This window comes from Dipodomys spectabilis, unplaced genomic scaffold (assembly GCF_019054845.1).
Source record: "Dipodomys spectabilis isolate Male_0828 unplaced genomic scaffold, ASM1905484v1 ptg000103l, whole genome shotgun sequence".
In the NCBI taxonomy this organism is placed as follows: domain Eukaryota; kingdom Metazoa; phylum Chordata; class Mammalia; order Rodentia; family Heteromyidae; genus Dipodomys; species Dipodomys spectabilis.
In genome coordinates this window covers 844,649-867,629 of record NW_024870780.1, presented here as the reverse complement: position 1 = coordinate 867,629, position 22,981 = coordinate 844,649, and the positions used below count along the sequence as shown (strand labels likewise).

The 22,981-nt window shown below is 40.4% G+C and overlaps 1 non-coding gene and 1 pseudogene across 1 annotated transcript; one reads left to right on the top strand and one right to left on the bottom strand.

Annotated features, from left to right (window-relative positions):
- Positions 1–4,131: 4,131 nt before the first annotated feature.
- LOC122114014 overlaps positions 4,132–22,981 on the top strand; it is a 36,602-nt pseudogene continuing 17,752 nt past the window's right edge.
- Positions 8,016–8,178, bottom strand: LOC122114021. The gene has a single exon (XR_006148507.1). It is a non-coding gene; the product is annotated as a U1 spliceosomal RNA (small nuclear RNA).

Here is a 22,981-nt window from a genome sequence, read left to right as displayed (position 1 = left end):
GATAGAACTCCAGCCTTGAATAAAGTAGAACAAATTCAACTCTCATGAATGGCACACACAGAAAAATGGCCAAAGGATTTCCCTGCTTGGGCTTGCCTTTTAAATGGTATTTTCTGATTTTAGTCCCCTATGTAGTTAATATAACATGTGTAAGCCACCTGTGATTGATTAATTTAAAACTCTGTCACTGGCTATTACTTTTTCTACACTTCTTTATTTCTTTTGTGGTGGTCCTTAGGCTTTAACTTGGGGCTTTGGGGTTTGTCTTTTTATGTCTTCTATATAACTTGTTCCAGTTTTGTTCTAATGTTTCATTTGTTTATGTTGCTTTTTATATCTTACATAAGTAAATTTTTATATCTCACAAAAGTAACTTTTAGCTGGTGGCTCATGCCTGTTATCTTACTCAGGAGGCTGACATCGAGGATCACAGTTTGAAGCCAGCACAGGCAGAAAAATCTTGGAAATTCTTATCTCCACTACACTACCAAATGTACTAGAAGTGAAGATATGACTGAAGTAGTAAATTGCTAGACTTGAGCAAAAAACTCAGAGCCCAGGTCTCAAGTTCAAACCCTTGGACTGGCACAAAAAGAAAACTTTCATTAACTTATATTATACCAGGATTACTGGTGTGAGACACCAGTTGGTTTTAAGAACCAACTTTTGTAGCAGCTGCCACTTTTGATGTTTTCCCTAGGAACTTTTATGTTGTTTTTTTCCATGCCTTACATTTACATTCCATTAAATGGCATTCTTATTTCCTTTGTTTGGAGGGACATATCAATAATTCAATGACAAATCAAAAAAGGCATGTCTTGAATTTTTCTTTAATTTAAATAGGAAAGGGAAACGCTGAGTCTAAACCTAGCAGAGAGTGAATGACGGTTTGTTTAATGTATTCGTGAATGTGGGAGCCTGCCATTTTGGGTGCTTTCGTGGTGGGGTCATCCTGCAGCTTCACAATAACTTCTATGATGTCACAACCTCTTTTTCCATCACAACGGATAGGTGTCAGCCACTGATCTCACCTTTATGTGGACTTAGATAAACAAGGAGGAAAAGAATAATTAGAATAAATGACTATTAACTACAAGACCACAGCTTGATGAGTTTTCCTGACTGAATTCTGATATTACATGAGCAGAGCAGGCTCACCTCTATACAAGGGTACTAAGCACTAAGGCACATCTCTACACAAAGCTACTAAGCACTAAGGACCAGGCACTGCCGTAGGCAACTGGAGAAACATGTGAATACAGCTATGAATGGCCTTCTCCATGCAAATTTCATGCTGAAGGAGAAAACCAAAAATCCCAATGATAATATCAATGAATCAGAAAGATGGTAATCTGGGGAGACAACTTCACATTGAGGATGGGAGGAAGAGACATATGATCTAACAGCAGGGGACTTCATCCATGCTGGCACTAATCTCAATCCCAGATCTCATCCTTCTGAGTAGCCAATTATAGGTATGAAGCACCTGCAGTGGGCTCTTTGATATCAATATCTAACCAATGTGTGCTAAGTTTCTTGGAAGTTTCTTGAGAGGAAGGTTCAAAATTAAGCATATTATGTATCCTAAACATTCATTTCATTATCTTCTAATTATTTGAATATGAGCTGTATTCCTCACTTTTTGGAAAAACCAAGACAATTTTTTTTCATTGTTCAAATCCTGGGGAGGGAAGGAAAATCACAGCTTCTTTGCCAAACTAGAAAGTAATAGTCATTTCAACTTACCAGTTTTTCCAAATAGTATGTCTTGTCCTTGATGGATTTTTCATCTTCAACAATGTTAGATGGATGAAATTATAAATGGGAGAAAAGCAACCACATAGTAGCAAGTTTATCACAATGACATATAATCTGTCCACTTTCTATCCAATGAAAACATTTGCCACAAGAACTAAAAAACTTGAATAAAAACTTGGAGATTCTACTCTTTATACAAAGTTGTTTTTTTGTTGTTTTTTGTCAGTCGTGGGGCTTGAACGCTGGGCCGAGGGGCAGTACCTTAGCTATTCAGCTCAAGGAAAGCACTCTAGCACTCGAGCCACAGCACAACTTCTAGTTTTCTGGTGGTTATTTGTAGATAAGCTTCATGGAGTTTCCTGCACAGGCTGGCTTTGAACTGCAATCTTCATGTCCCAGCCTCCTGAGTAGATAGGAATACAGACATGAGCCATCAGCACCTAGCCAAACTTGTATTTTCTTCAGTTTTGCTGGCTTGAATGATTACCAAGGAAAAAATAGAACCTAAAATTATTATTTTGTGCTAAAATTTGCAATAGTTTTACCACGAAGAATAGTGAAATATTTAGAATTACATATTTTGAGAAAATGTAGCTTATTAGCTTTTATTGTTCTAAAATAATAGAATCTCTTTTTTGTAGACACTGTACTCTGAGTTCAGAACTTGTACATGTTGACAGACACTCTATTCTGTGAGCCACATCCTTCTCATTTTTAAATCAATCATCATTTAAATAATTTGAAGCTCACAGGCATCTTTTGTTAAGATTAAGTAAAATAAGCCTAAACTCCTGCCTTTTGAGTAACAGAAGAAATCCTAATATCTAGAATATATAGACAAAAAATGAAACACCCTAAGAACAAATAATCTAATCAATAAATAGGCAAGGGAATTGACTAGATAGTTCCCCAAAACTGATGTAGGTATCTAAGGAATACATGAAAATATTCAACACCGTTAGTAATCAAGGAAATGCAAATCAAATCTATGTTGAAGTTCATGTCTGCCTAATCAGAATGCCTATTAAAAAAGAAAATAGAAATACTTGCAATGAGGTGGGGAAAGATACCCTACACAATGATGGCAATTAAGTGAATCATTACAGCCCCAACAGAAATCAGTGTGGAAGTTCCACACAAGAAATCCTACATATACACCTGAAGAAATGTAAGTCAGCCTTATAGTACAGCTATTTGCACACTCATTTTTTACAGCATGATTCAAAATAATCACATTCCAGAATTGGCCACCACAGGCAGAAAAGTGTGTAAAACTATTATCTCCAATTAACAATTAAAAATCTGGGAGTAGGACTGTGTACCAAGTCGCAGAGTACCAGCCTTGATGGAAGGAAGCCAATCAAGAGATTAATGTCCTAGGTTCAAGCCTCAGGACTGGCAAACACACACACACACACACACACACACACACACACACACACACACACACACACACACACACACACACACAATGCTTCCTATATTTTTTAGCCAAGTTTCTTATTCCCCTAAGATTCATACATCTATGACAGATCTAAATGTAATGGGAAAGAGATATTTATAATGATAAACTTCTACTGAAGAACCCAATTTTTTCTTGTTTTTTTTTTGTGGTCTTTGGACTTCAACTCATGGCCTGAGTGCTGTCTGTGTCCATTTTCCCTCAAGGTTGGTGCTCTACCACTTAGATACAGTGCCACTTCCAGGTTTGTGATAGTTTGTTGGAGATAAAGAGTCTCAAGAACTCTGACCTCCACACACTAATTTCTAATTGCAATTCTCAGATTTCACATTCCTGAATTGGTAGAATTAGAGGCCTGATCCACCAATGCCGGGCTAGAACCTGAGTATTTTCACCATTGCTCATTGGAAGAGTTCAATTCTTTTTCCTCCAGAACACTTACCAAGCACAGTTCTCTCTGGATGGTAATCAAGCAAATACAGAGGCACCAGTAGCTCACACCTGTAAATCCTAGCTACTGAAAAGTCTGAGATATGAGGATAGTGGTTCAAGGCCAGCCCAGACAGGAAAATCTGGGAGACTTTTAGTCCCAATTAACCACAAAAAAATGCCATATGTTGAGTTGTGGCTCAAGAAGTAGAGCTCTACCTTGATCAAATACCTCAGGGATAGACCTCAGGCCCTGAGTTCAAGGCCCAAGACCAGTGCACATGCAAACACACACAATTTAATAACATGGTTCTCAAACCTAGCAAGGTGCCATCCTAATCCATTAATGTCATGCTTTGTTATGAGAACTGGAAAAGTCTAACGTCTGGCGTGGGCTGGTAAACAGCATCTGGACATAGTAATTAGCTCACAGCCAGTCAGACCAACCCAGACCGGAAGCAAGATTGAGGTGGTGCAGGCACATGGCCCCTACTCCCCTATTCACCCAGACTGGAATCAGGAGTGAGGTGACACAGGTAAGCAGCCCCCACTCACTAAGACCGGAAGACAGAGTAAGGTGACAAGGGCACCAAGCCCAGACTTATCCAGCCAGGAAGCAGTAGTGAGGTGATGCAGGGACATGGCCCCTACCCACCCAGACCGGAGGCTGTCATGAGGTGACACAGGCAGCATGGCCCTTACTCCCCCACTCATGCAGACCAGAAGCAGGAGTGAGGCGACACAGGCACGTGGCCCCCACTCACCTAGAGTGGAAGCAGGAGTGAGGTGAAACAGGCATGCAGCCCACACTTACCCAGACTGGAAGTGGGAGTGAGGTGGTGCAGGCACACGGCTCCTACCCACCCAGACCAGAAGCAGGAGTGAGGTGACACAGGCATGCGGCCCCTATTCATCTAGCCAGGAAGCAGAAGTGAGGTGATGGTCGCATGCCACACCAGAGGCATGATCCTAGCATTCCATGGCAGCTCTCTTCTCTCCCAGCCTTTGTGAAGGGCTGCTAGGTTCCATGATGCACTCCGGAGGTCAAGGGGCTGGAGCCAAGGTTGCTGCTGCCTCCCCCAACTGTTACTCCACCTGCTGCAGCTATGGTAGCAAATTTAATAAGTTCTAATTCACAGACCATATACTATGAACTATTAGTGTCTTCATGTACCATGTTCCACTTGCTAGTCACTTAATTGTATAGTTGCCAATGTCTTAAGTGTTCACTGACTTATAAATATGCTGGAATGGAAATCCTAATATCACTGATGTCTTTTAATTTCTAGGAATGATGATTTTGAAATGCCCCTTTCTGAAGAGAAGAGGAGGGGACATAGACTCAACTGTTCAAGAGTGCCTTTGGTTGACACTCTATTGGCCCAAGAATGAGTCGACACAGCTGGTATCCAGTTGTTTTGTGTTAGTCTTTGGGTCATGTTTTCTGTTTGGCCTTGGAGTCTTAGGCTTCTCTTTATAGACACAGAAGATGGGAAAGTAATTGCCAAGGCTTATATAATCAGGAGCCATTTACTTCCTGCCCTTCTGAAATGGCATCTCACTACATAGCCAAGATGGCCTTGAACTTATTTTGCTTCTGCTTCAGCTTCCCAAGTGATGGAATTACAGGCTTACCATACCATGCCGAGCTATCTCTCATGGACCATTTGAAATAGAAAAATCATGACATGTGTGCTTTATCTACTAAGAGACTTGTGCAAAGACCAAATAATTTACAACCCTGCTGTTAAGAATATAGACTCATATTCAACTGAATTTCAAATTCAATTTTGGTTTCTTACCTGCTTTGGGTTAAAGAGGTAGACACTACATCACTGAGTTTTATTCACTTGTACAGAAATGTGGATGGTGCCAGGGACAGGTGGCTCATGCCTATAATCTTACTCAAGAGGCTGAGATGTAAGGATTGTGTTTTGAATCCAGCCCGGGCAGAAAAGTCACCATTAGAATAGGAGGACAAGAGCCAAACTGATGAGCCAGATACTCTACTGAAAAATGGTTTAATATGGTACATTGTTTCCCACATGTCAGTTTGTCATTCTGCTTCTAGTCAGAAAATTTATAAGGCTCAGAAAAGGATTCAAGCTCTCTGTTAAACCATACTGTAGCCATTTTGATTTTTATTAAAGGAATAATCAATTTAGACATTGGTAGCTCATGCCTATAATCCTTGCTGCTTACGAGGCTGAGATCTGAGGAACATGATTTCAGACCAGCCCAAGCAGAAAGTCCATGAGACTTGTCTCCAATTAAGCAGTGATAAACCCAGAAGAAGAGGTATGCCTTAATACAGTATTATTCCTAAGGAAAAAGCTTTATTTAAGCTGCCCTAAAACTTCGGGTCATATGTTGGGACATTGCCACGTACAATGCTGCTGGACCCTGCCTTCCTTTGGTGTGTTTGCCTAGAGCCTGGCTTTCACTCCTGTGGATATAGGCTGTTTATCCCACAACCTTGGGGGTGACATCATCCGTGTATGGAATATACTGCCCAGACAAAAACCTATGATGGAAGCAATGATTGACAAGGTGTTAGTCCAAAGTTACAATGGTAAGGATGTATTCTGTTTAGATTTTTTCTTTAGTTAATTGCTTTTTAAAGTTTATCTGCTTATTTAATGTACTCTAGGAAATCAAAAGTTAATATTTGGAATTTTTGGTGCAATTTGCAACTAGGCAAGTAAGAGCACCCATTGCCCCCAAATTCATCATTTAAAATTATTAAAACTCTGTTCAGATGTTTTAGTCATCAGAAATTTGAGCCAGGGATGGGAGCTCACACTTGTAATGCTAGCTGCTGGGTCTTGACAGATACAGAGAGGATTATGATTTGATGTTAGCCCAGGAAAAACATTCAAAATATTGGATCTCAATCAATATTGAACCCAATGCATTGTGCTTCTTATTTCATCTACTCAGAAAGGGTAAAAAGAAGGATTATGGTCTATGCTGGCCTGGTCATAGACATAAAACCCTACCACAAAAATAGCTAAAGCCAAGCCAGGCGCAGGTGGCTCATGCCTGTAATCTTAGCTACACAGGAGGCTGAAATCTGAAGATCACAGATCAAAGCCAGGCCAGGCAGCCCAGTGAGACTCATATCGCCAATAAACCACTAGAAAACCAGAAGTGGTACTGTGGCTCAAACAGTAGAGCCTTCACCTTGGGCTGAAGAACTCAGGGACAACACCCAGGCACAGAGTTCAAGTTACATAACCAACAAAAGAAAAATGAGGACTGGGAAGGTGGTCAGTGGTAGAGCGCTTGCCTTGCATGCCTGAGGCCCTGGGTTCGATTCCTCAGCACCACATAAGCAAAAAGAAAAAAGCCAAGAGTGGCGCTGTGGCTCAAGTGAAGAGTTGAGGGACAGTGCCCAGGCCTAGAGTTCAGGCCCCACGACTGGACCCCCCCCCCCAAAAAAAAGAAAGAAAGAAAGAAAAATAACTAAAGCCAAAAAAAGCAGGTGTATGGCTCATCTGGTAAAATACCTACCTAAAATGCATGAGGCCCTGAGTTTAAGTTCTAGGATAGAAAGGGGAAAAGGATGTGAAGGAATAGAAGGAAGAAAAGAAGGAAGGGAGGAGTTATTCTGTATATTGTACTTGCCTAGCTATTTCATTAAGGTGGCTTCTCATTCCTTTTTTTTTTTTTTTGGTCGGTTGTTGGGCTTGAACTCAGGTCCTGGATCCTGTCCCTGATCTTTTGTGCTCAAGGATAGTGCTCTAACACTTTGAGTTACATTGTCACTTATGGTTTTCAGTGCTTAATTGGAAATAAGAATCTCATAGATTTTCCTTCCTAGGCTGGTGTTGAACCTTGATCCTCAGATCTCAGCCTTCTAACTAGCTAGAATTACAGGTATGAGCCATTGGCTCTGGTCACTCATTTGTTTTCTTTCTTTTTATTTGTAAGTCATGGGACTTGAACTCTGGGTACTGTCCCTGAGCTCTTCAGCTCAAGTGAAGTGCTCTACCACTTGAGCCAGAGCCCACTTCTGGTTTTCTGGTGGTTAATTGAGGATAAGAATCTCATGAGCTTTCCTATATGGGCTGGCTTTGAACTGCAATCCTCAGATCTCACGATTACATGTGTAAGCCACCTGCACCCAAATTCCTCATTTATTTTCTCATGGTGAGTTCAAGCTGATTTCTCTACTCCTTGTAGTTCCTAGCAACTACAAAGTAGTCCTAGAGGTACCTCATCGTTTATAGTAGTCCTTAGGACCAAGTGACTGCTGAGTGCAGGAAAGCAGATGAGGCCAATATAAAATACAATGCTATCTATCTATCTATCTATCTATCTATCTATCTATCTATCTATCTATCTATCTATCTATCTATCTATCCAGTGGAGAGAACTAACACAGTCCCCCACTACCACAAATTATACAGTCGAATTTCCCACATTTGGGGAAATCTCAGGGGTCAGCACATCTGAAGTGCAATAGATAAGCCTGGCCCTGGAAAACCATCTTCATGATCATAGTATCTCCCCTGCCAGGTAAGTAACAAGTGCCAGGTAAGTAACAAGGCTGACTTGGTATTTAAAAAACTAACAAACACATGAGAGTAGTTCACATTTGTAATCCTAGCTACTCAGAATGCTGAAATCTGAGGATTAAGCTTTAAATACTAGATAAATTTTGCTGAATTTTTATTAAAGCTCCTTTGGTGTTTTTAATTGAAGGTTTTATTTATTTTCTTATTTTACTGTTTCTTACTGTGACTACCAAAAACCTGAGTGACTTCCGTGGCTTGTATTCCTGGATTACTTTGGAGGTGCTCTAAGACTTCATCAGTGGCCAGACTTGTTCTACTCAGTGGAGTAGCCAGCCACAAAGTTGTAAGTGACAATACTTACAGTAAGCAAAATTACATAAAATTAAAAATTCAGACACACAGTTACACTAGCCATATTTCAAATAAAAATAGAATTCAAGTTTCAGTGAATGTTAGTAAAGTTATAATGCATTCATTTTATCTGTGTCCCCTGTCACACTGCCACAGAAGAATGGAATACTTAGGACATATCATGTGACTCCCAAAGCCTGGATGTACTTACTCTGTTCCTTTACAGAAAATGTTTGCCTGACCATGTACCCTAGTGAATATCATTTATTATGCAGAGCTACCCTCTTTTCTATATGCTGTTATTTCTCCCTATCCTTTTCTCCCTCCCTCTCTCTTCTCTCACCCAATCCCTCCCTTTCCTTGTTTTAGGGATCAAAACTCATGCATGGTAAGTTGCTAAGCTGAATCTCAGCCCTGTGTATGATTTTGTGTTTGGTGAGGGGGTACTTTTTCAGGGCTTAAACTTTGGCTCTGGACACTATCTCAACTTTCTTCCTCCCTCCCTCCCTTCCTTCCTCCCTTCCTTTCTTCCTTCCTTCCTTCCTTCCTTCCTTCCTTCCTTCCTTCCTTCCTTCCTTCCTTCCTTCCTTCCTTCCTTCCTTCCTTCCTTCCTCCCTCCTTCCTTCCTTCCTTCCTTCCTTCCTTCCTTCCTTCCTTCCTTCCTTCCTTCCTTCCTTTCTTTCTTTCTTTCTTTCTCTCTTTCATTTTGTCAGTCATTGGGCCTGAACTCTGAAATCTGGGCCTGGTCACTGTCCCTCAGGTCTTTAGATGAAGGATAGTGTTTTACCATTTGAGCCACAGCACCACTTCTGGCTTTTTCCGACTTATGTGGTGATGAGTAATGGAACTCAGGGCCTTATGGATGCAAGACAATCACTCTACCCCTAAGCAACCTTCCCAGCCCTCATTTTATTTTAAAAATAAAATTCAAAACATGCCTTTTATGAATCCTCATTCAATTTATTGAAACATAGTATATATTCTTTAAGCTGTTTTTAAAATATTTTTAGTGTAAAAATATTGTACAGAAGGTTTACAGTTACATGAGTAAAGTAGTGGGCACATTTCCTAGTGAGCATTGTCACCTCCATCTTTCTTTTTCCCCAAACATCCCTTCCCTTCCCACCTTCCCAACACCTCCCATCCACCACAAAAGTTGTAAAGTTTGTTTTCAACATAGTGTTTTGTACATCTCATTGTTACAATGGGTTAAACTGTATCCTTATTTAAGCATCTTGTTATGTACATATAAGACGCAGGTCACCAGAAACAAATACAGTGAATACAGAGTAATACCCTGGAGGAAGAACATACCAGAGAAACAAAAAAAATCACATAGTACATTATAAATATGTTAAAAACAATAGCAAGGAAGAAAAAAGCACTTGAGTTACTATCTTGAGGTTTATTTCACTTAACATCATCCTATATGGTCATATGTACATAGCTTTTGATTTTTTCTTCTTGTCCTAGACATATACTAGTTATTGAAAAAAAGGGAAACTATAAGACCTACGTTTTGGGGGGGCCTGGCCTACTTCACTTAATATAATTTTTTCCAAGTCTTTCTATTTCCTAACAAGTGGGGTGATGTAATTCTAATGGAGGCATAGAATTCCATTGTGTACGTGTGTGTGTGTGTGTGTGTGTGTATATATATATATATATATATATATATATACATGTATATGTATATGTATATATACATATATATGTCACATTTTCTTGATCCATTTATCTACTGAGGGACATCTGGGTTGGTTCCATATCCTAGCTATGGTAAATAATGCTGCAATAAACAATTGTGCTGGTAGCTTTAATATAGCCTTTTTTGCGATCATTTGGGTAAATGCTCAAAAGTGGGATTTCTGGGTCATAGGGAAGCTCTATGTGGAGTCTATTGAAGAATATCCATACTGCTTTCCAAAGGGGATGAACAAGTTTACACTCCCACCAACAATGCAGTAAGGTTCCTTTTTGACCACATCCCCTCCATCATCTGTTATTATTAGAGTTCTTGATTATAGCCATTCTAACTGGGGTGAGGTGGAATCTCAACATTGTCTTGATTTTCATTTTTATTCTTCATGTGTCTATTGGCCATTCCTATTTCCTCTTCAGAGACCTTTCTCTTTAAGTCTTTAGCCCACTTATTCATGGGCAGTTGTTTCTTTGAGGATTTGTTTTTGGGGATTTTTGAGTTCTAAATATATTTTAGATATGAGACCCTTGTCCATTGTATGGCTAGTGAAGATCTTCTCCCAGTACTTGGGCTTTCTATTGATCTTGCTAGCTATGTCCTTTGCCATGCAGAAGCTCTGCAGTTTCATGCAATCCCATTTGTCCAACTTTTCTATGATTTTATGTGTTTCTTGGCCTTTATTAAGAAATTTTCGGCATGTGCCAAGGAGACCTAGAGGTTTTCCTCTTCCTTCCTGTAATGGTTTCAGGCTATCTCCTTTGACTCCAAGGTCTTTGATCCATTTGGAGTTGATTCTGTTGCAGGGTGCTATATAAGGATCTAGTTTTAGTTTTCTACAGGTGTGAAATATAGTATATATTTTATAAGTCTTTGTCCATCTCTCTAGAGGCCTCCACAAGTTTATATGTATTTGTAGCTTGGGAAGGGAAATAAGATTTAAATCAGGACAGTAGGAGGCTATGGTTTATAAGGCTCATTTGAGACCCTTTTGGAAGGAATGTTGACTTTTTCCATCTGATATCCTACAGATGACAGTCTTGGTACAGGTATTGAGTAGACTGTCACAGGATGGGAAGCTTGTACTGATTTCTCCTGACTTTCCCCTGGGGACAAAGAAGGTGAAGTAGCCATAGGCATGAATCTGTAGGGGGATTGCAATTTATTTGTACTGACTGTGTATTTCTAATTACTGTTGCCACAGGCCAGTGGGTGAAAGGTTTTTTTTTCCTTTCCTACTTTAGCTGTAACTAGTTATTTTTCATTTTTTAAATTTTATTTTATTGTAAAGAGTCTATAGAGGGGTTAGAGTTACATAAATAAGGCAATGAGTACATTTCTGGTCAAGCATTGTTACCCCTTCCCTTGTTTTTCTTCCACTATCCCTTACCTCCCCCACCTCCCACACTCCTCCCCTCCCCACCCGAAGTTGTAAAGTTCATTTCCAACATACTGTCTTATGGGTGTCATTGTTGCAACGGGTCATCCTGTGTCCTTGTTTTAGCATTTTGTTATTTCCCTTCCCCTCCCCAAATTAGAAAAATGTATCTACAAGATGCAGGGTATCAAAGTCAAGTACAGTGACAACAGGGGATATACCACAGGGGGAAGAATATACAAAGGAAACCAAACACTTACATAATAAATCTAAAACAAAAACAACAAATGAACCCCAAGATATAGTAATTTGTTTTTATAGGACAGTTATTCTAAAACTCCCTAGACATCTTAAGTTTGGACTATTTCTTTTTTTTCTGCCAGTCCTGTGGTTTGAATTTAGGGCACTCTACTGCTTGAGTCCCAGAGCACCACTTTGAGCTTTTTCTGAGTAGTATATCTTATATAGAGTGTCATAACTTTCCAGCTTAGGCAGGTTTCAAATAATGATCCTTAGTTCTCAGCTTCCTGAGCATCTAGGAGTACAAGTATGAGCCACTAGGACCTGCCTTGAATAATCCCATAGTTTTAACTACAGCTGTTTTCATATCCCCTACCAACAATGCTTTCTCATACTTTTTAAAGTTATCTCTAAATAGCTTAGGAAGGAGTTTGAGCATTGCTTAATCATTTTTTCACTTTCATTAGTATATACTAGTTGCACACACTGAGAGGTTTGATGGAGTTACTTCCACACACGCATATGATATACTTGCTCACATTCATCCTGACATCCCAGTGCCCAGCCCTTGAATTCAAGGCCCAGAACTACTGTGTGCATGCAAACATTCACGGAGACACACACACACACACACACACACACACACAGCAGAACAATTAGCAAAGGTTGTACTATGGATCAGGAACTGCAAGGAAACATGGGAAGGTAGATTGTCTTTTCACAGTTTCTCTGTCTTCCTCCATTCTCTGCTTTTCCTCAGAACAACTCAAGCCCTCCACACCTCGCTTCTGTCTGTTTGAACACTCTGAGCCTGGCTTCCAGTATGCCATTCATAGGGAGCTGCCCTTGCCTGAATAGATGGTCCTGAAAGTAAGCAGATGGTCTCAGGTTATATTTTATTTTTCCATTTGGAGTGTGAATGCAGGCCCTGAGACCATAAGCAGCATCTTGAAGTGTATGGACAACTGTTTTGAGCTACAAAACTCACCTCAGAAAACAAGCAGAGGAAGTGGGATGCAAAATACACAACCTGAACCAATAGATCTATAGGTGACTGAGAGCCAATTTCCACATTAATGGCGTGAATATAAGGGTGAGTCCATTTGAAGACAGGTCTCCAACGATTTCATGGGACCCCATGGACAAGACACGTGTGTGTGTGTGTGTGTGTGTGTGTGTGTGTGTGTGTGTGTGCCTGAAGGCTGGGCTGAGGCTCAGGCTGAGGCTGAGTGCAACCTGCCCTTATGCCTTTTTTGCTGCTCTACCACTTCATCCACAGCTCCACTTCTGGCTTTTTTGGTAATTGATTGGAGATGAGATTCTGATGGACTCTCCTACCATGGCAGGCTTCAACTATGATCTTCAAATCCCAGCCTCATGAGTAGCTAGTATTAAAGAAGTGAGGCACTGGAACCTGTCAGGAAGCCTCTTAAATAACAGAGCTATTTTTAGGGAGACAGGAAACACCTCAGTCCAAAAGATGGTGTTGAGTTTTCATGTTTTAAAAGAAAAAAATGCACTCAATAGTGAAGTGTGAAGTAATATTGAAGGAAAGAAGACAGCAAACTTTCATAAATCTGGTGTTGTGAAAGCCCATCAGACATGAGTGTTTCATATAGGAATCAAAATAATATCTATGTGGCAACATTGAGACTCACCCATGTGGTCACGTGAACTGGTTGAAGACCTATTCTCAGACCGACTCACCTTCAAAAGTCTGGGATTCTGCTCTGTGGAAGATGTTTCCCAGTCACACTTGTAAGTCTCTTAGTTCTGTTTTTCACACTTCTCATCCCTCATTCTTAGTATTCACCAAGTATCTTTTCCATTGCTGCTCCAGAAGATGCTTTCAATGTCACTGTAAGAAGTGGCGCTGTAGCTCAAATGGTAGAGCTCTCGCCTTGAGCTGAAGAGCTGAGGGACAGCGCCCAGGCCCAGAGTTCAAGCCCCACGGCCAACCAAAAAAAAAAAAAAAAGAATCTTTGGGGCTGGGAAGGTGGCTCAGTGGTAGAGCACTTGCCTTGCATGCTCGCGGCCCTGGGTTCGATTCCTCAGCACCACATAAGAAAAAAGCTGGAAGTGGCGCTATGGCTCAAGTGGTAGAGCACTAGCCTTGAGCTGAAGAGCTGAGGGACAGCGCCCAGTCCCAGAGTTCAGGCCCCACGACTGGACCTCCCCCCAAAAAAAGAAAGTAATATCAATGCCACTGTAAGAATTCATCTAATAAGAGAAACTTGTTTGGAGAACTTTAATACTTATATTAATAATATCATTACTAATAAAGAGTATTATTCAAGAACTACTTTAAGATAAATAAAACGATTCGGAGCAGTTATGTAGTTTGGATATTAAATCTGATAACACACATATATTCCTAGGCCATTACAAATCTGTAGTTACTTCAATCTTACAATACAAATGTTCTTAAGAAAGAAAGTGTTGATAATATAAGCAACCCAGTAGTTGTTGAATGAGATAAATATAGTGAGGACTTCTGTTGAGCTAGTACACACTGGTTCTTGCTCTGAAAGCATCACCTATCTGTTCTGAGAGCCAGTCAGGCTTAAGTAGGACACATGCTTCCGGATGACAGACCTGCCTGGCATTCACTGCCTAAGTCCATTCAGGCCCACAGCCCATAGGCAATATAGAACAATCTTCAGAACAGTCATCCTGACTTTAAAGTTCAAGCCTCTAATCCTAGCTCATCAGCAGACTGATGTCTGAGGATTGTGGTTCAAAGTCACCCTGGGCAGCAAAGTCTGGAAGACTCTTACCTCCAGTTAACCACAAAAAAGCCACAGTGGAAGGGATAAACTGAGAGCAAGGGAAGGGGTGTAATTGTCCCCCCAAAATGTATTCATTACCTGACAACTGTTTAATTTAACTGACTTAACTGTTACCCCTCTGAACATCATATTCCTAATAATAATTTTTTTAAGAAAAGGAAAGATCAGTCTGTGAAGGTGGCTCAATGGTAGAGTGCTTTCCTTGCATTCATGAGGCCCTGAATTCAATTCTTCAGTACCATATAAGCAGAAAGAAAGCTGGAAGGCACACTGTGGCTCAAGTGGTAGAGCACTAGCCTTGATCTGAAGAGATGAGGGACAGTGCCCAAGCCCAGAATTCAGGCCCATAACTTACAAAAAAAATAAAGAAAAGGAAATAAAAAAGGAAGAGTATTGCTGCCAGGCTCAGTGGCCAAGCCTGTAATCCTAGCTATTCATGAGGCTGAGGATCAGTGATTGAAGCCAACTTGGGTAGGAAAGCCTGTACGACTTTTATCTCCAATTACGTACAAAAAAAAACCTAGAAGTAGAGTTGTGGCTCCAGTGGTAAAGCAGTAGCCTTGAGGGGAAAAACATAAACTACAGGGATAGTATCCATTTCCTGAGTGCAAGCCCCAGAAAGGCACAGAATAAAAGAAGGAAAGACACTATGAACTTGGTTTATCTGTACCTGAGATGTCCTTGTTAGAGACGATTATGGACTGAAACTCTGAACAGGGCATACTAGGTCTGGCATTTTTTCTGCACAAACTGTGTGCACAACCATCTTAACTCCTTCGCTATTCTATAGTTGCAGGTTGCATTATCTTCTCACCATGGAAGAGGTCCAGTATTTACTTTCCCTAGGGTACCTGCTTCCTTGTCTTCTGCTCTTTATTCATGGACAGCAGTATTTTAACTGAGAATGCAAGGAGGAGGATTGGCAAGGCCTTGAAAAAGAGAATTTGCTAGAAGTGGGTGAGACGGTGGTGATAATGCCCAGGACCAGGTGAGCATTTTGGTGATGATTGGGCATGGTGTGTCATTCTTTATCAATATGCTGAGGGGCCATGGGCATGAAGAGGAGGCCTCAATGCCTCCTGGGGTCATTCAGATTACACAGATATAAGCCAGCTAATCTTCCTCTCACTTTCCCAGCATGGAGTTATGGGCCCTGCCTGGAAGGGGACTCATGCCCAAGTACTGACAGCTATCCACACAACATCCAGTTGTGTCCTCTGCGTTGTTACTACATTGAGAGCAGTGCAGCACAAATCACATGGAGCATGTCTAAATCATTAAAGGGATGGGAAAGTGGTTCTATGTTATATGGACCAAGACAGACAGAGAACACCATATAAGTTCCCTTTCAGAGTCCCCACTTCTGTTCAATGGCCAAGAGAACATACAGGAAAACCTCCAGAAGGAGGAGCTATGTTCCTAACCTGGACCCTTCACTGCATGATTTCCCACAGCTTATGGATACAATAAAACTAAATCTCTCCAAGATCAGGCATGAAGTCTCTCAGAGACCATTGCCCACATCTGTGAGGAGAGCATAGGAGGTAAAATGGACTGTCAGGGAGGGGAATAGCCACAGAGTGTCTCCGTGACATCTCTGGCATCCAGTATTCAGATAATTAGGGAAAGGTTATGAAAGCATATTTGGTGTGGATAATGAATCATTGCAGCAGGTGGCACAGAGGATGGGAAAGCTAGTTGAAGAGTACATGGGTCCCATCAAGTCCCAAGATGTGCAGATCTACCATCAAGAGAGCTGGACATTATGTTGGATATGTTACATGATAGCCTTTGCTAATGCCAGGTCTTAGACACGTGTTATACTACAGCGACTCTGCTGTCTACTACCACAAATGCATCACCAAGATCATCCTAAAGAAGAACTTCATAGACATTATCATCTGATTGTGTGTGGGGTCTGGGGTGGGGGGGGTGTATGTGTGGACACTAGAGATTCCACTTTGGGTCTGGACAGTGCCCCTGAGCCTCTTTTGCTCAAGGCTTGTACTATAGCTCTTAAGCCACAGCTCCACTTTCAGCTTTTTTGATATTTTATTGAAGTCTCACAAGTATTTACTTACAAGATAAACTTTAATTATGAGGTGATATGATTTTAAGGATGATATACTACTATGCAAATGCAATAAATAAAAATGGGAGGTAAAAAGACACTCTAAGGACTATATAGGAAGTTTTATGAAAGCCATGAAAGTATATCTTAAAAAAGTGTTATTAGTGACTTAAACAGCAGTGCTAAATTTTTTGTCCTGTATAAATGAATGAAGTCAGTTATTTCTGTTTAAATGTATAATGTTATTTTTCTCTTTTTACTGTTTGTAATCCATACTATTAATATTAATAGGTGTAGGAGACTCAAGCTGAGCTGTTGAACCTGGAAAAGGTTTGAGAATAGTACTCAGAAAGCTGAGAGCTGACTATGCAAAGGTTAAAACACAGCTCTGTGAAGTAAGCCAGGCCCAAAGAAATATAAGTCCCATGGTTTCCCTTATTTGAAATAACTAGTATATGTCTGAGACAAACAGAAACTGTCAGACAAGTTGATGTTAGGTGAAATGAACCCCAAGATAAGGATTCAAATTTTTTTTTTTCTTTCTTGAGATTGTTTCCAACATATTTATAAAATGATTTCTTTGTTGCTTTGTATGTACCTCCCCATGGAATTAGCCCTGCTTTCACTGTAGTTGATGTTGGTATAATTTGTGGAAAGGAAGGAAAAAAAAACAAATTGTTTAAATAGGGATACTGGTGGACCCATTGCAAGAATGAGATGTACAACACGTTATGTCGAAAAGCGAAATTTACAACTTTGGGGGGGGGTAGGAAGAGCTGGAGGGAGGGGTGGGGGGCACGACATGGGGAGGGATGGGAGATGGGAAGGGATAGGAAGGGAAAACCAAGGAGGAGGCAGCAATGCTTGATAAGAAATGTACTCATTATCTTGCCCATGCAATTGTAACTCCTCTGTATGGTATTTTCACAATAAAAAAAAAAAAAGAAAGAAATATATAAATAAGGTTACAGGTGACCCCATTAAAACAATGAAATGTATAAGATGTTATGTTGAAAAATGAACTTTACAACTTCGGTAGGGGGTGGGGGGAAGGAAGGGGGGTTGAGAGGGGAAGGGATGGTAAGGGGAAACAAAGGAGGAGGCAACAATGCTTGATAAGAAATGTACTCACTATCTTGTCAATGTAATTGTAACTCCTCTGTATGGTATTTTCACAATTAAAAAAAAAAGCACAGCTCTGGAGAGTGTTAAGCTATTGCCCCCTTCCATAGTGCTTTAAAGGCCTTGAAGCCTGGGAGGTAAAAGAATTGACAACTTAACCTAGGAAGCTAGATAAAATAGACCAAATGTCTGGATTTTCTTTAGGTTGCATTCTCCTTTCTCAAAACAAAAAGGGAACCAGTGTTTCTCACTCACTGTGGTGGCTCTGATTGCCATATAGAAGCTTCATTTTTGCATGTATCCATGGTAACCTTCCCAGTGTGAATCCAAATAAATATGATTGCTTGTATGAGCTGGGGCCCAAGTGCCAGTAAGCCTTGGGACCCCAGGTCCTCATTGATTTTTTTTTCTTTTTCTCTACACCTGTCCGTGTATTTTCTAATTTTCTTCAGCTTGGTATCCTATTGCACTGCCTTGGGTTGCAATTAGCAACAAATATGAATATTCTTGAGTTGTAAAACATAAAGGCCTTACAAACTTTCTTATCCCAGATGGCTTCACACCACAATCCTCAGATCTAAGCCTTCTGAGTAGGATTACAGGCATAAGCCACTGGCAACCAGCATGCATCTGAAGACTTGATGTCAGTGAGATCTTTCTTGGGGAATGTCTGCACATCTCAGTCCTCCTCAGCTCTGTTCCTTCCTGTTACCCAAACAGAGTCAAACACTTTCACTCCTTTATGTTCAAAATCCTTGAGGTTAGTGAACTGACTTGCCTGCCATGTAGCTCCTTTCTATAAATACAATAGTGGGTTTTACTCCTTACCATCGATTAACTAAATTAACTGGGATCCACACAGAGGTGACATGTCCTTTTCTGGATTGCACACCGTACACCTATGTTTTACTTTATCTAATAAAGTTAACATAACTTACCTTGTTTGAGGGTTCTTAGTTCCCATATTTCTTCCTTCTCATCCCTCTTTCCCTTGCACAGAGGGAAGAACCATTTGGAATTGTGAAGAGTGAGTTTTTAGTCATTTTCTGAAAAGCTTTGCCAATGGATCCTGATTTCCAAGTCCTGAGTAACTGGCCTGTAAAGCCTTGTTCTTTAATCTCTCCTCAGCTGACACAAATGACCATATATATCTAAAAAAGGCTTTGGGAAATGAGTTCAGGTTATCAGTTAGGAATCCTTATTACCTGGTCACTGTGCATAAGTTGTTTTTGTTTTTTTGTTTTGTTTTGTTTGAATAGTGTACAATTAGTACCAGAATTAGACTTCCAAGTATTTTTTTTTAATTCAAAGCTAGCAGGCTCTCTTATTTGAACCACAGATCAACTTCTGCCCCACACTCTTTATCTTTTGGTGGTAAATAGGACAGAAGTTTCCCACAGGAAGCCAAGGGCACTACACAGTATCCTCAAACCTGAGGACTGTGGTTCACAGCCAGCCTGGGCAGGAAAATCAATGAGCCTCCTATTCCCAACTAATCAGCAAAAAGAAGTGGAACTGTGGCTGAAGTGGTAGAGCAGCAACCTTGAGCATAAAAAAAGCTAAGAAAAAAAGTTTTAAAAAAGGTAAGTGAAAAACAGATCTAGCACTAAGACAACCACAAAATAAATTTTTTTAAAAAGTGCAAGAGAGCACAAAGAGTCTTAAAAATGATAAAAATTAACAAGAAACTGGTGGCTCACACTTGAAATTCTAGCTACTCAAAACACTGAAATTGAGCATTACTAGTCCAAGCCAACCAGGACAAGAAAGCCCATAAAGCCCATTGTGTGTGTGTGTGTGTGTGTGTGTGTGTGTGTGTGTAAAAAGCCCATTTTGTGTGTGTGTGTGTGTGTGTGTGTGTGTGTGTGTGTATGAGTGTGTGTGTGATCCTTTCTGGGATATGATCTACAAGTTTTTGCTTGACCATTTCCAATCTTTTGGAGGTTAATTTGAGATAAGAGTCTCATGAACTTTCCTTGTCTCCTGACAATGAACTGCAATCAGTATAAGTCAGGACCTTGTGGGAGTGTCTATACTTACCTCCTACTAACCACCAAAACTAAAAAATGAACCAAATTGCAACTGTTACTAAAGTTTTAGAGCATTCTATCCTTCAGCAGGATTGGTGAGGCCCTAAAAACAAGACAGAGAACCAACAAATAAATAAATGTATTTGAAGAAGAAAAGAGCCAATTAGTTTTTTATAATATAGACTCATATCTTTAATCCAAGCTGAAATGTAAAGATCACAGTTCGAATCCAACCTGGGCAGGAAAGTCCAACTAACTTCTTTTTGAGTGTGCCAGACATGGGCTTGAACTTGAGGGTTTTTACTCAAGTTTAAAAATACTACTTCCTGTATCATGTGCTTAATTGGAGATGAGACTGATGGACTTTCTAGCCCAGGCTGGCTTTAATCTGTAATCCTTAGATTTTAGGATACTGTGTAGTGCCTTGGTTCCCATGGGACTCTTATTTACTATTAACCACTAAAAGAAAAATAGAGGCAGAAGTTGAGCTGAGGCTCAAGTAGTAGAGCCTGCTAGCTTTGAAATGAAAAACAAAATACCCAACACAAAACAAAACAACCCTCAGCGAGAGTCACTAGGCCTTGAATTCAAGCCTCCCCCCCCCAAAAAAAAGACCTCAGGAGTTGAGTTTTTGTTCCTGCTAGCTTTGAGCAAAAAACAAAAGGCCAAAAATCTCATGGACAGTGAAGTAGTGTGGCCTAAATGTAGAGCCTGCTAGTTTTGATCTAAAAAAAACAAGCCAGGTGCCTCTGGCTCATGCCTGTAATCCTTGCTACTCAGGAAGCTTAGATCTGAGAATCACATTTGGAAGCCAGCCTCAGCTAAAAGGTCCCCTGGTGACTGTTTTTTCCAACTAAGTAGAAGTGGCACTATGTCTGAAAATAGTAGTGTGCCTGCTGTGTCCCTGATGGACAGTTCCTAGGCATTGAGTTCAAGCCCCACAACTGACAATATCAATAAATTAATTAATTAAATACTGAGCATAAATGAGTAGGCCCTAATAATAAAGGACATGAACTTTGAAAAAGGGGGAAGGGACAATCAAATAAATGAAAAGGTGGAAAAGGAGCATATTAAGGCCTTCTAAATCAAAACTGTAATTCTACCTGCTCAGATTACTGAAAACTGAGGACTTTGGTTCAAAGCCAGCCCAGGCAGGAAAGTACAGGAGACATATTTTACTGTGTTCAGCATGGGGGCTTGAACTTGCTATGTTTTGCTCATGGCTACAGGTCTACTTCTTCCAACCTCTCGGTGGTTATTAGAGATAATTGTCTCATTGATTTTCTTGCCCAAGACTGGCATTGAAACATGATTCTCAGATTTCAGTCCTTTCTGTAATGCTCTTGACTTTCTGTTGATATTCTAATCCCCTATTAACCACAAAAAAATGCAAAAGTTGAGCTGTGGCCCAAGTAGTGAAACCAGCTACTATTAAGGTAAAAATAAATAAACCTCAAGGAAAGTCATCATGACTTAATTTCAAGACCTAAGAACCACCACTCAATTAAAAAAAAATAGAACCTCAGTCACTGTGACCTGAGTTTAAGCCCTAGAAAAAGAGCTGCAAAAAAGAAAAACAGCCTGTAGTTTACCTGTGGTCAAAGTTGTAGGTCATGGTAGTTTCAAGGGAAACAAAAAAACAGCATAATAGTTAGTGCCTAATAACAAATGCCAAAAAGAAAGAAATAATAAATAACTGAAAAGGTGAAAGAAGAGGTAATTAAAGATTTGTAAATGTTGACTCACACTTATAATTCTGAATGCTAAGGAAACAGAAATCTGTAGGTCATGGTTCAAAGCCATACTGGACAGGAAAGTCCATGAAACTTGCTTCAGTGTGTTCAGTCGAGGGACTTAAAATTGAAGTGTTTTGCTCAAGGCTACAGCTCTACTATCTTCCACCTATTAGGTTGACTGGAGTTAAGAGGCTCATTGACTTTCCTGCCCAGGCTGACTTTGAACTCTGATCCTCAGATTTCAAGCCTCTCTGTACTGCCCTGGACTACCCATGGAATTCTTGCCTCATATTAATCACTTAAAAAAGGCAGAAGTTTAGCTGTGGCTCAAGTAGGAGAGCCATCTACCCTTCAGTTAACTAAGTAAATCAATAAAACCTCAGAAAGAGAGGAGAGGAATGAGAGTGAAAGACAGAACATCTTACAGTAAGCAAAAGGAAAGAAATGTATATATCACCTGGAAGAAATAATTGTATTGTCAAAGCTTATAGAATTGTATTGTCAAAGCTAATAGAATTCACAAACTTTATCGACCATAATAATGACAATTTGCATTGTGAAGGTTAAAATATGTTTGTGACTTCAACTAAATATCACTATTCCATAATATTCTGAAATAAGAGAAATTTAGGTAATCACCTAATCTCAATAATAGTAAAAATCTCAGAAAGAGTCACCAGGCCTTAATTTCAAGCCCTAACACCAACGTGCCTAACTCCGGCCAAACACACACACACACACACACACACACACACACATACACAGAGCAGGAGCTGAGTTCTCACGCTTGGAGCAGAAGCCAAATGAAACAAAAAGTAGACTGTAGTAGACCTATGGCTTAAGTAATAAAGCAAGCTGCTTTTAAGAGAAAAGAAAAGAAAACCTGAGTATGAAGGCAAGGCCCTAAGCCCCTGACTCTTCCCAGAATGGAAATCAGTCATGGAATCCAACAGAACGTGCCCCTTCAGTTCTAGGCCCTCCTATCAAAAATAGATGGTAGGCTTGTTCTTGGCTTCTGGCACAAGTACCTTGTGTAGAGGAAGCCCCTCCTCTTGCTTCCTGGATCCCAGGGTTCAGCCTCTCTTGTGAGTCAGGGTGGGAGGTGGATGGCAGTGTGGCAAGAGGTTCCAAATAGAGTGGCAGCTGTGCTAATTGACTTGAGGCTGACAGCTGGATGCCAGGGTTAAGTGATAACAGGTAGCTATCTCTGATTACCCAGCAGTAGGCAGACTGAGTTGGAACACCTGCTGGCTCTGCCTATCAAGTCCACCCCATCTCCTCTGCCCCGTAACAAACAGACGTTTAAATGGGGATCTGAGTTGGCTGTGTCAGATTCCTGCTCCCCAGCCCTACCTGTTTTCCTCTGTGTACACCACTGCTGAGGACACACATC